The sequence below is a fragment of the Balearica regulorum genome, chromosome 3 (genome assembly GCF_011004875.1).
Source record: "Balearica regulorum gibbericeps isolate bBalReg1 chromosome 3, bBalReg1.pri, whole genome shotgun sequence".
Classification (NCBI taxonomy): domain Eukaryota; kingdom Metazoa; phylum Chordata; class Aves; order Gruiformes; family Gruidae; genus Balearica; species Balearica regulorum.
In genome coordinates, this window is record NC_046186.1 from 115,238,710 (window position 1) to 115,252,812 (window position 14,103).

At 36.4% G+C, this 14,103-nt stretch overlaps 1 protein-coding gene across 4 annotated transcripts in view; it reads right to left on the minus strand.

Moving 5' to 3' along the window:
- WDPCP (WD repeat containing planar cell polarity effector) overlaps nucleotides 1–14,103 on the minus strand; it is a 160,307-nt gene that overhangs the window by 118,766 nt on the left and 27,438 nt on the right. For all 4 annotated transcript variants that reach the window (XM_075749668.1, XM_075749669.1, XM_075749670.1 and 1 more), the window contains exon 4: nucleotides 9,192–9,327. The gene's annotated coding sequence lies outside the window, so the exon portion shown is untranslated. The remainder of the gene's footprint in view (nucleotides 1–9,191; nucleotides 9,328–14,103) is intronic.

Below are 14,103 nucleotides of genomic sequence, written 5' to 3' on the forward strand. Positions count from 1 at the left end.
AAACTCCATCTACTAGATAGAGGGTGCTGAAGTTCAAGGACACCTGCAGAAATACTACAGGAAATCTCTATGGGGGTAACTTGTTGCCACCTAAATGCTTGCTCACGTATCAAAACCGAGGCACAATTTTTGCTGAGTTGTCACCCAAGTAGAGGGTGACAGGATCAGAAACTAAATTCTTGCCTACTGCCCAAACCACACTACTGTCTCTCCTACCTTCAAAACACACTTCCAATATGTATTATTGGTACACTTTTTTGAAAGACAGCTATTAACAGATAATAAGACTAACAACAGTGAAGCAGAATAAAATTGAGGGAGGGAATGCCATTTGTCAAGAAGATACTTAGTTTATGTATCAGCCACACCTCTGACAACATTAATGAAGCTAGGAATCATTCTCCAACTGATACTGCAGGCAAGTATTACAATCCATAACAACCCTCTGGCAGAGTGGGTGTGAAAAGTCAAAAAGGTCACAGAAAATAGATATAATTGACCTGGGTTTTACTCCACAGAGTATATACAGTTCATATACACATTTTGATAAAGACCCTGAAGGCCTTTATATAAACCAGATAGTAGATAAGTGATCCAAACTACAGATATCCAGTGCTGACACATGACATAAGGTAATTACAGAAGTACTAAATGTCAAACTGTTTTATGCTATTCTTTTAGATAGTGATTGTTGTTGTGAATAAACCAATTTTTCAATACTAAAGGCCAGTAGGTCATAAAATTTCATAACAGTGATTTCTTACACTCAGTCAAAAGAGAAGATAACAAAATCTCTCTTTTTTTTAAGCTAAGCAGAAACAAGCATCAAAAGGTGAAAGGACCTGCAAATTATTCAGGCAGAGGCTAAGTCCTTGCTCCATTGCCCTACCATTGTTCCAATTCCTGTTTGCAAGGAAGGAGGCTTCTATCAGCAAGTCTTTAAACTGAGAACATCAGTTCACATTGGAAATTAATTATGTGAATGTGTGGCTTTACAGCAGTACTACTGACAGCAACAGATCTGAATTGTGTCTTTCCACTTACACTTCTATACACAGGCCTTTTAGTTCATCCACAGGCCTTGCAGCATGGGCTGCTACTATTAAATGAACAGCGATCAGAACAACAGTTAAGTCCAAAGCAATGACTTAACCATAGTTCAACCTGAATTTTAACCATACTTGCACCTTAACAAATAAGATTCTTCTATATTTTTATGCAGTATTTCAGATTTAGCTATCCAACTACTAACCAGATCTATAAGGACATCAGGTTTGGGGTTTTTTAAGTGCAGCACTGAAAATATAGCATGAACACCTATTTAGTTTTCCTCTTGTTTATGTGCTATACCAGCAAATTTCTCACTGAACTGTACAGCTCTTGCCTTTAACATTTTATACTATGTATGTTGTTAACTAAGTACTTGTTTAAAGAATTTTCAAAAGCACATTGGCAAACACATTGATTTGATTTACAAATCTGGCAAATTTCCAAGCTGTCTTTAAAAATGGAAATACACTTCTGACTACGTTGTATGAGCTGAATAAATTTACTAGAACAGATTGATTATTTGTAGATCTACAACATCTTTAAATGTATTTTTTGTATTCTTTTTCAGAATGTTTTGCCATTTAAATAATTTTCAGTAGCTTCTTTATGTTGACCTATTTTCTACTGTTTTGTTTTGATGGAGGCAATAAATTAGGGAAGCAATAAATTAAGCTTCACTAATATTTGAAAATCACCTTTGAATAGCCATTTGCAGGGCTCATCGAGCTGCTTGTTTGTGAGCATTTATTTTTAAATATGTTTTTTTTCTGCTATACTTGAATTCCAGTTAATCCAGTGAGACTTGTATCTTGCTTTCTTCAACGTAATATTAAAAAACCCTACAATGCCTGTGTGTCAGACTTCCTTTTAAGAAAGATTTGATTGCAAACACAAACAAAAAGCTTTTCTTCTTTTGTACTTCTTTATGATCTTCAAACAGGTTTCTATGAAAAGAACTAATATTTTTTTCAATTTTAAGCCATACTCACCTTTGCAGTTAGGAAAGACAAAAAATGAAAATTTCATGTTACAATAATTAATTCCTGATTGTAATGCTAAAGTATAGTTTATGTTATGTTCTAATTATGCAGATATGCATTAGGGAAAATAACTTTGAAGAAAAAAATGCATTTGTTTAAACATTTTCATAATCACATTTGAAACTGTTGAGCGGTGAGGTCATATATAAAACAAAAGGTACATAGATTTTAATATTGAACTACAAGTTACTCTACTACTCTTAGGAGAGCCAAGAGAGTAAAATATTTGGTCTATAAGTACAGCTAGTTTCAGAAATCTACCTTATTAAAAATGCAAACAAAATAGGTCCTATCCACAACATGAGACAAACAGCAAGTTAGGGCGGGCGGGAGTGGGGGGGTGGGGAGAGACAGAGACAGTGAGGAGAAAGATCAAGCCAAACCTGAGTATTTTTTACAACAAAAAGCAATGATTTAAGCAACCCAGTTACCAAAACCAAAACAAACTTTTCCTGCCAAACAGAATTAACTTGAGATGCAGATGCTCAGTTAATTCACCAGTTTACTCACAACGGGAGCTTCTCTTTTTAAGCATTCATGTCTCTGGCACTGATACCAATCTGGATGTGGCTGAATGGAATGTGGTCCTTCTGAATCTGCTGAGGAAGAACCCAAGGTAATCCTGCCTTCTGTCCAGGTTGCCAGACTGCGGTTCTGTAAGATGGACAGCCACGACAGTGTTCAGCTACCACGGTGGTTAAGTGCTGTCCAAGAACATATGCATAAAAGAAAAAAATGATGGGCTGAATCTCTTTCCACGGACTATGCAGGGGACCCAAACTGACTACAGTACTAAAACAAGGATTTCAAGGGCCGAAAGTTCAATGCAGCTTCATTTCACCTATTATGTGAGTAGAGTAAGACAAGCTGTCAATAAGATACCTGCAGTTGCCTTTGACCGGTATTTAAAACAGCTTTGGTCTCCAACCTGTCCTACAACAGAAAGACAATAGACATAGTAACTGCCAGCAACATCCCTCTAAATTTGAGTATCCATAGTAAAGATAAACTGAGTTTCAGGATTTGCAAGAGATCACATAGATAACAGGTATCATCCGACACTTCTTAAGGAAGACTTTCCTCTTGCTAATAATACCATTACCACTGGATGAAAACTGTTAGGTGTCACTTTATGATCAGCTTCATCTGCCAAAAGTGGAAAATCACAGTATCTTTATTTGATATGCTAGATACTGACAGTGATGTAGAGGTAATTTCATTCACCAACTGCAGTTCCATGTCATATGAAAGAACATATGTGACTAATTTCTGGTCGGCATAGGTTTCTTAATTTCAGTTAAATAATGCACTGGTGAAAGTTGTACATTTTATGGTTCATAATCTTTTTGAAATGTAAAATGGACTTTTAGTCAACTCTTAATACTTTACAAACAACAAGCTAGCTTGCAGGATCTTCCCAACATGTAGCTGAATTGTAGAGAAATGTGTCTTGGTTCTCCATAGCAATGACCATCTATTTTTTTTAGATAATACTGGTGATGTACTATCTGGTTTCAGGTTTACTGTCTTACTTGTCCACCTGTATATTGAGTTTGTTCTCCTAGTGGACAGATTTGAAGGAGACAAGATTGACATAATCAAAATATGCACATCCTTACTATCTTTAGTCATGACTTTGCACATACAGTATATTTGAACATCTAGCCCTTTCCTTTCACAACAATGCTTATTAGCTCTACAGTCATCATTAACTGACGGATTTATGGTACTTGTTGAAAAAAAAGTAATACAAAGCAGCTCTGGCTAAGAAATATAAGAAATATAAGAAATGTTTACTGAAGGAATCAACCCTCCAAAATCTGTTGAAATTATAAACTCTAATACCAGAAGGAGTAATTATCTTACTAAAGTATAAGATTAGGCAGACTCCCTGTTCTCTTTTAAGCAGTCATTGTTACCTATCTGGTTCTAATTTTAAAATACCAGTTGTGAGTTCAGTCAGTGAGTTCAACAGCTACTCAAATATGCTACCAGCAGAAAAATCCATCTAACTAATTTTTTAAAAGTTTGTAACTTAAAATTGGATCCTGTTATCATTCAGCTCAGAGGAAAAACTTCTACTGGGTCGATTGGTCCAAGGTCCTAGTGAGCAGAGTGTATACACTAATATTTTGTTCCAAATTACAGTACGATTATGATTTGCACAAGAATAGTACCAAACACACTTATCAGATAGGGCTAAAGTTTGCTGGGTATTGTATAAACTGTTATATTACAGAATTCCTTAGTACCCTATAACATCATTGTCATAGGTCTAACCTAAAAATCTCTTTGAAAATCTATGAATGATTACCTTTAAAACAACACAACATAACCTTCGATGCCTAATATCTTCAAAGAACTCACATGCTACCAGTCATTCTGCATATTCATTCAGAAGGTCCAAATTTTATATAGAAAGAAGACATTCACAATATCCAATTATCCTGTTGTTTGATATGCTTAAGAAAAACATTTTATTTTTGCCTAGATTCTACTCCCAAATTAGAAAAAAATTGACTTGAATCTGAACTAGACAGTCCAAGTACTAAAGAAAAAACGTACACCTTTTAACAGCTAAAAGAAACATAAATAAGTATCATATAATGCCTTGGAAGAATTAGAATAAAATTAGCTATGCAACAATGCATGTCAGCTTCACAAAGCACACCCACTGATGTTGAAATTGTATTACTTAAATATATATGCAAATACTAAATTCTCAAGTTGTTAGGGAGTATGATGTTAGGGAGATTCAGCTATTTTAATTCCACGTGTTCTTGCAACATAAACACCGCCTTTTGAGAAGAAGGGCCATCACAATCTCAGAAAAGATATCTAAGTGATGTATATATAAAATTGGAGACAGCAGTACCAGCAGCCCTCGATACAAATACGGTACTACAAGCATATCAGTATATACAGGTGCAATAAAAACAGGGACACTTGTGCCTGAAGGGACATTTTGTTACCCTTTTTGTTTAAGGCTTCAGAGGCTACATGGCTTCTTAAGAAGCTCCTGAAGAAGATTTTTATCCCTCCCCTTTCTGAGCTCAGTGCCAGTTCCTCCAGCTGTCAATTGACATTTTACCCCAGAAGGTCTTTGGAAGTTCTGGCAGCTTTCAAAAGCAACTGGATATCAGAAATCCTTAACCCAAATCTGAAAATTCATGCAAAAATGTACCAACTTCTTCAGAAGGAGTATTTTCAGAATCAGCATCTCCAAGGGCTGGCTTTGACAAAGATTTGCAAGATCTCTTTGTTGAGTGCTCATGATCTAGACATTACTGGGCATATAACTAAGATATACTGGTTTGTACTGTGCACCACTTTTGAGAATTAATGACTTTTATTTAATCATTTTTAGTAACTGATTCCAGAACAGCACAATTTTCTCTTAGAAATCTTCTTATTTCCATTCTCCTTCACTCACCTCGCACCAATGTCCTGGGTCAGAAGGGCAGACTTTAAAATGGTATTCCTGGGATAAATTGCTATAAAACCATTTTCCTGTTTGGCTGTCTACACATTCTTATAGCAAAGCCATACCATTTTTAAGTTTGGTACTGAATAAGGAATCATGATGATTCTAGAGGCAAAACCCCCCCCCCACTTTATTTTACTCAGAGTTTTATTTTTAAATCTTTACTAACAATGGCAGAAATTTACAAACTACATCTAAGAATATACTATTCTTGCTGCAAATACATGCAGTGGAGTCATAATGAACAAATCTATTTCTAAAAGAGGCAGTAATATTGTAAGCAAGTGTTATAAAGTATAGATGCTCATCTCTGTCATTAATTAGGTAAGAGACCAGCCCATTTTTCACTTGCATGGGGTCTACGTAGATTTTCTCTTGTTTTTACATTAACAATTACAGAATGTAATAATTTTGCTGCTTTGAATCATTCCACCCTCTCTGAATCACCTTTAGTTATCTGCATTTTAATCCTCTGAATTCCAAGAACAATACTCCACAAAGTAATGCAAATTAAAGAAGAAATTGGATAATTCTAGGAAACATAAAATGATTCTTCATTAAATCTACAAATACTTAAAGTTAAGTAAATTGGGTTTTAAGAAAAGAGAGCTCCTTGGTGCAGAAGCACCCTCTAATGGCTGGCTACTGACTGCTCTGGGTAACAACTGGAAAAGCAATTTAATAGCTCCCCTAAAAAGGAAACTGCTAAGATACAAGAGAAATAAAAATGTGACTATACATATGCACACACACACATATTCACATTTCACCCACATTCTCTGTTGCATATCATTAACACCAAAAAAAGCAACGTAAATCTGATAAACTTTTTAAAGCCTGTATTTCCTTTTAACACAATATTCTCAATTTAGTAGACAAAATAGCTTTTAATGTTTGCCCAGGTTTCAACCATTCTTCAAAATTTTAAGCCTAAACAGAAACTGACTTTCCTATCTTATCTCAATTAACTTCTACAAAAGCAAACTAGTCCAAAAAGGCTTTAAGAAAAATGCTATACTAAGTCCAAATCATACAATAATTTAGACTGGAAGGAACTTGGAATTCATTGGGTCCAACCCCCTGCTCAGAGTTGGCCAGCTCTGAAGTTAGATCCCAATAGTAGAATACTAAGTATAAAAAAAAAAAAAAAAAAAAAAAGAGTTGTATTTTCTTTTGGTGCTAAAGCTGTACTAAAGATAATGGGAACGTAACCCATTTCTGCTGTCCAAAAATATGCCTTCCTTAATATCTTTTTTCCCCTTCTATTCTATGGCTTTGCAGCTTTTTTTTTCTGAAAATACCCAACATTTGCTCATATAACTGCATTATTTTACCTCCACACTAGAATCTGTATTTAGCATACAGTCTTTTATTATTAACTGTTAAGTATAATATCTCAGTGTTCATACAAAGCCAGTGGCAGATAGAGCAGTTAATAACATGAAAGTAATGAGGCTAACCGACCAACTTGCTTCTCCACATCACTTTTCAAATCTCTTTGGGCTAAATTTTCAGCCAGTGTGTGGGGAATTAGCCATAGAAATCCCATTAACGTTAATGAATGTTCCATGGTTAACTCCCTATGCTCTGTGCTGAAGATTTACCCCTATATCTCTAAAATAAATATGTGCAGATGCCAAAATTCTTTCTATAGAGCCTGAAGAAATTAAGGACTCTATTCTCAAATAATTGACTTATGCACATGTATCTTTTTCCCCCATGGATCATCTTCTACATATCAGAATGGGTGTAATGTCTGTATTATTCTCATTGAAAAGATTATGCAAAGTGCATGTTTACTGCACAAAGGCTGAGTTTTGTTTATTGTATATTTTACAAAAATTATATATATATTGAGTCGGATTTGTCTCAGTTAAATACACAATGCATAGGTTGAACAGTATTCAGTATTGTTAAGAACAGCATGTATTTGTGCTTACATTTCTGAAGAAAAGACAGTATTTAGCAAAGTCATTACTCTGCAAGAATTGGAAAGTATCCTATATTCCTACTGAAAGACAAAATACAACTAGAGCAATATAAGCCTCTACAAGCAGTGGCTGAGTCACGGTTTAAAGATGGTGGAGGATATTTGTTACATCAACTAGGAAAATATGAAGCTGGAAGAGCTTCCAGGATCAAAACCAGAAGCTGCCCCCTGTTTTTGAAAAGCATGGGGGGAGGGCATCATCTTTTCAATTCCCACTTGCAAGAATATACCCTTGCTATTTTTACAATTTTAATTTAGAAGCCTACTTGCCTAGATGAGCACATCATTTCAAGCTCCATGATGGCTTAAAAAAAAGTGCCAGAACAACTTCTTTGCCAAAGCTGTGCTTTGTTTTGGCAAAACACTAAAATTCATGTTTATAAATTTTTGGCTTCGCTGGTATTTAAGTACATGCATAAGTGCTTTATTTATCTGAGGACTGCAACTGCCCATAAAGACATGAAATGGTGTTGACCTTTTAATATACTGAGACTCTTTCAGGCTTCTGACGCATTTCAGAGATGTCTCAATCCATTAAGTCAATGAACTGCTTCAAACCATATTCACTTGATAAAATTTGGGAAATAAATCTTTAGTAACACTCTTTTTGTACAAGAAGATTTGCCTTCCCTTCCTCAGAATGACTGTTCTTGGAGATCAGTCTGGAATAGGTCAGGTATAATACCCAATTGTCTGCATCTTCCCTGGAAATAGTTTGTTAGAGTGTTAGCACTATAACCTCAAAGAGGACAGTCTACTTCCTCTCTGAATACAGACCCAAAAAATCATTTACATGGAGCCTGTGCAAAGTGTTTTATCTGCAAATAATATACTAGCTAAATGAAGATAGAGGAAAACCCCTGAAATTATGCAGTGAAACCATATTTGAGAAAATTCACTTAGAAAAAAACACAATCCTTCTGGTTATACCTGGAGCCGAAGATGGCGCATTTAGATAGAACTTTCTTTAGCTTACGTGCAGACTCATTTCTAGATCAAAGATTAAATGTATAGTCCTCCTAAGAACATCAAACTATGTGGCTATAAACCAATCTTCTTTCAATAGCAACACATTTAGACAGATTCCCTCTTCCCATTGAAAGGTCTTTCACACAAGTCTTTCATAGCCAAGATAAAAAAAGAGAATTTTCCTGGTAGCATTCTTTACAAAAATGCTTTCAGCTAAAACTGGGGAATTTGGAATGAGGTAAGGTCAGGCTGGTGGGGGTGGGGAGGAGAATCAGTCATGTAAACAGGTTTTATATTGCATTTATTACAAACTCCCCTTATTTTCACTTGCTTCTTTGGAAATTAGCACAACCATGACTGGATTAATTCTCTGTGGGTTTCCCTCTGTACTATTATTGAGCAGTCATGGGAAAACTCAGCCAAATGAGTATGGCTCTAGTGAAGCCATACATCTAGGACGAAGGGCAATCACCAGAACACAGGGTTTGTCTAAAAAAAGACATTCAAACAGATAGGGCACTTAAGCTGACCTCCCTGAAGCGATGTCCTCATACTTTAATTGAGCTGAATTTTTGATGTTTTATGTCACTCTAAATGAAAAGGAATAATTTTATAGAGAATGTTTTTTGGTTTTCTGGTTTTACAGACATTTTCTTACCTATTCTTCAGGCAGCCTGTCCCGTTTCATCCCTCACTGCACTGCTTCACATCTGTGCAGGTCTTGTGTCCATACCTGTGCACCCTCCATGGCTCCAAGACTATGTGGACTAGCTGAAACCTCTCTCTCTAAAGTGCTGTAAGGCAACCAGGAACGTCTCTTTTCAGTACGATGAGAAACACAGACATTACAGCAGCCGTGTCTTTCTCACACCTACAGATCATGAGAAAATAAAAGGCAAAGACTTTGGGACGCCTATTGCCACGTCCAGCATTTCCTTCCCAATGGTTCACAGTTGGTGTTTCCTTTCCACTGCTGCATCCCCAGAGAGGGATGCCATCCTGGCAAACAGCAGCAGTGCTATCTGTTTTTGGTTTGTCCAGCGGTTTTCTGAACACAGTCTTGAACATCTCGTGGGAACCTGCCTCAAGACAACATACTCCAGCATCAATACACCTTGCAGGAGTTTACTCATAGAGACTAAACTGCTGACATCTGTTCTCTGATATGCTTGGTAGTATCAGCTGGAGGGCTTAAGTATCTTTGTCCATACTCAATGCTGTCCACTTGTGGTATCCTATAAAGTATTCTTTCCCATCAAAATTTTTGTTTGCATAGAGTAATGGGGGAAGGGGAGAGAGGATAGGTACTTTAGTCTTCCCAATATTACTTAAATGTGTTGAACACTCTATTTATGAAATGTCCCCACCGCTCCTGCATTTCACAGCAGCCGCCTCCCTAAAAGCATCGGAAATTTCCACAACAGTCCCAACAGTTGATTTCTCAATATTCAACTAGTTTGCAACTGACTGGCATCAAGTGAGCATAATGAGCTTTCAGACGGTAATGGCAAAATGTCTGCTGGCGCTGCCAAGAACTCCCCTATCTGTGGCAGCTCTGGAGCGAGTTCAGAGATGGACAGTGGTTTATGTCAAGCTGAATTTTTGTCATCCAGTTGTGCATCATTACACTGCTTCCCCATATATATCGGCAGCTAGATGATCTACCCCTAAAGCAGCGCTCCACCAAATAAAGCTGCTTCAGATAAATGTCCTGGGGAAGTAACTACTCTATTCATCTACCCACTCCTCCTCCTTCATTAGCTGTATGGCCACAACTTCAAAAGCTTTATGAAATCACGGAGCCAAAACCATCTCTCTACATGACTACACATGCATGTGCACAATCTTATTTGCATTAATGATTATCATGATCTATGATATATACTCTGTGCTGCCTTACAGTTCAAAATGGAATGGCAAAATTAGTGGACACAGAGAGAGGAACCACATAAGCTTTCCAGCTTCATTCCCAATCCCAAAATTTCTGCAAGTATTCCAGGCACTGGCATATGAAAAAAATGCATAAACATGTAAAAAGCGATTGATCAACTGAAACTGAGCAGCATAACAGTGGTTAAATCACAAAAGTAGGGAACATAAAATATGTTACTCTAGCATACTGAAGTTATCGAGAGGCATTTCAGTTTGATATAGTCAAGTTGCTCCATATGGAGTAAACAAACTATTCCGGTTTCCCCAAGTACTCATCATATCTGACGACACCTTTCTAAACAGATCCTTAAAGGATCAGGAAGAGCCTGGGATACTGCAATTCCTGCATCAATACATGTTTTAGGGCTTTTTAAGGCAACTCATTGTGATGAGGTCTCATAGCTGTCCCGGACTTTGTCCTTTCCAAGGATTTCTTCATGAGATGTGTCATATTTAGTAACCACATTCCTCATTTGTCAGCCACCTTTCAGGATTGCAAAACACACACCTAAAAAATATTCCATTGCTCGATCACGCTAACACAAGTCATATTAATTAAGAATATGTTTGTGTAATTACATGGGAGAGGTGCTTTGCACAGCAGTTAAAGTACATGCAACATCTATAATAAGCAACCCTGTGTGTAAGATATTATTACAGAACAGGGTTCTTGGTCTGAAAGAAAGAAGTAATTTAAAAATTGATGCCAACTCTTTGGTGTTTTCTAGGTCACATAAATTGTTATTAGGACTCGATAGATTTAAATAACAAAGCAGATGAAATCATATTTTACCTGACTCAATAGGAACAATCATTCTATAGCATTTGCTGAATAAAGTTAAACACATTTCTTCCAACAAGTTAATTAAAAATGTATCATTTACATACAACAACCAGATCTGAATGGCTATTGCAAAACTTTGATTTTCTTTTGACCACTTTACCTAAAAGAATAAACATTGATGCAATCCAATTTTCACATCTTAAAGTTGTAATGCTTACTTTGCTTAGAGCTAACTCTTCTCACGGATCCAATAAACAGAGTTGCACACACTCCGTGATAAAGATTTGCAGACTAAAAAATCTGTTAGCAGGACAGTCCAGCTGTCCTTAGGCAAGCAAGCTCCCATTTACTGCTTAAAACAGGTAGCAATACATAGAAATAATGTGCATATACTCAGCAAAGCCATTTTTATGTTTTCTTTTTGATTTTAATATCAAAGTATTCCAAAGCTCAATTATGCTTCATTAGTGAAACTGTGACTATCCCACTTAATTATTTTAATATCTCAGGATTAGACAAGGAATGCAGAATTTTGGTAAAGCAGACAACGAAGGAAACACATGGACTGTTCCAAGAAAAAAAAAAAAAAGCTGTATTTCATGTTTTGAGCCAATCAACGATGAGCCACAGATATTGTATTACAGATGATTGCTTTAATCCTAAGGCATTTTAGGGTGTATTTGAAGTAACACAAGGGAAGCTTGTTTTGATATAGTCACAATATAAAGCTGCTAGGAGATGGCTCCTAGATTCACACACTGCAAGTTAAGTTCTCTCTCCCCCTTTGAAACCAAAAAAGGCAAATACTTGCAAGCAGACTTAAAGTCAAAATAACACAATTTACCACACAGCTCTTTCCTCAGATATCTTTCCCTTCTGCATACCACAAAACCAGAACTACAGACACACATTTATCCTGTGTTACAAATCTTTCACCTGCAACTGCTAACTTCTCTGTACATATTTCTCACAAGTTTTAAAACATTGTTTTCACCTTCAGTGACTTCAGAAACTTAACAGAAACACAACTTTACACAATGGCACCACCTAGTGTTTAAAATACCAATTTTCAATCCTTACACTGACCAACTTCTTTCCTTTCACTCACAGTTGATGAAAAATGTAACTATTTAAATGACAGCACATTTCTTTCAAACGAGACTCTTCTCATTTTCTGCCAGTTTGCATTTGTGTCTTTCATACTCCAAATTAACTACAACATGACATCTGCGAGCATATTCCTAATTCAGTTACTAGTTGGTTTTCATTTAAAAGATACACTTAGGTCCCAATGAAAGACCTGTTTTGTGATCAAAGTCAATAAAATTGTCTCTAAAGCAGGATTTAACTGGTTGGTTAAGTGGAAATCAAGCTACACATATATGTATTTTAAACCATTATCCAAGAAAGTAAATTTCCTGTAAAAATGTAAGTCTTGAAAAAATGTTTACTTCAAAGATTAAAGGTAGGCATTATCATACTAGAAAAATGCGTCATCCAGTGCCCAAGCTTGTCTTTTATTGTTACAGGCAGGCTGGCGGACTTGCCATTTAGAAGTGTTAAACCACCTTACTAATTTTACAAGTGGACTTAAAGCTGTGAATAACTTTGCAAAACTTCATCTGTGTGAGCTGAAATACAAATAAATCTTCACCAGGTCGACTTTTCTTTTCTGGAGGTGGAAAGTGAGGTAACTTTGCAGCAAAAATAGTTCAGTTGCTTAAAACTTTTCTTTAAAACAATTTCAATTTTTGCAGGGTGGATCTTTATCTTTGAAACACACCCCCTATTATACTTAGGCTGGACCTTAAAAAAAAATATCTCTGGCCTATGGTGGGAAAAACACCATGTTGTTCACAACTGTTCAGTAAAAAAATAAATCAGTTTTAGCAAAAAAGGTCCACAAAAATTCCATTCCTATTTAGGATGCTCCAGTCTCCTTGTTCTCAATGCTGATTAGGCAGTACCTAATCCTTTCAGCCCCCTCCTAAGGCACTAGGCACCATGGTCTTCAGTCTCCTGCATTTCAAATAAATAAAAACATCATATTATTCCCATGCTGGCTGAGTCCAATGCACTCTGGATTCCAGATTAACCTTCCCAATTCACTTGAGGAGACTGCTTCAGAAGGTGGAGGCAGAACAAGGACCCCAACAAGAGTTCCCAAGCCCCAGCTACTACTTTCTCTCCATTACAGGCACAGCTGATCCCAAGTACACTTCACGTACACTGTGTTTTAGGTAACAAGTATGTTTTGAAATGCTTAGTGCTAGTGAAAGTAAGAACAGATACAGTCTTTATCCCTGAATCTTAGTTTAATTCTATGGTAGTTAAAGCAACCTGAGCCACATTAGAAAGACTTCTTCAACACCTCACCTTTGACAAATAGGGTAGAAATTCTCTGCCCTTCTTGTAATACTGAAGGACTTGTGCTGCAGAAATATTCTCATCCCATCAATCCCACCCACTTTTCCCAATCTAAATGATCAATATTTCCTCTATATCCCCTATGCTCTTCCTCACAAACCTAACCCCTGCTATAGCAGCAATCCCTCTATTATACTCTTCCACCTGCTAATTTCTTCTTTACCTCCTGCAAGCATTCATATAATTTATTTTCAAAAAACAGTTAAACTTTTTAAATTAGTAGCTATACTCAAATCACACTTGCTCAATATAAATATAGGCAAAATCTATAAAGGCAAATTTTATTTAAAAATATCTACACTTTTTCTCAGATATTTACAAAGGATAGCACTGCATAGTATTCAAGGCTCCCTGACTTAGTGGTCCCACACGGCCTTGAGTCACTACTATCATGAAAACACTGTTTTTCTGGAATTTTCTTGTGCAG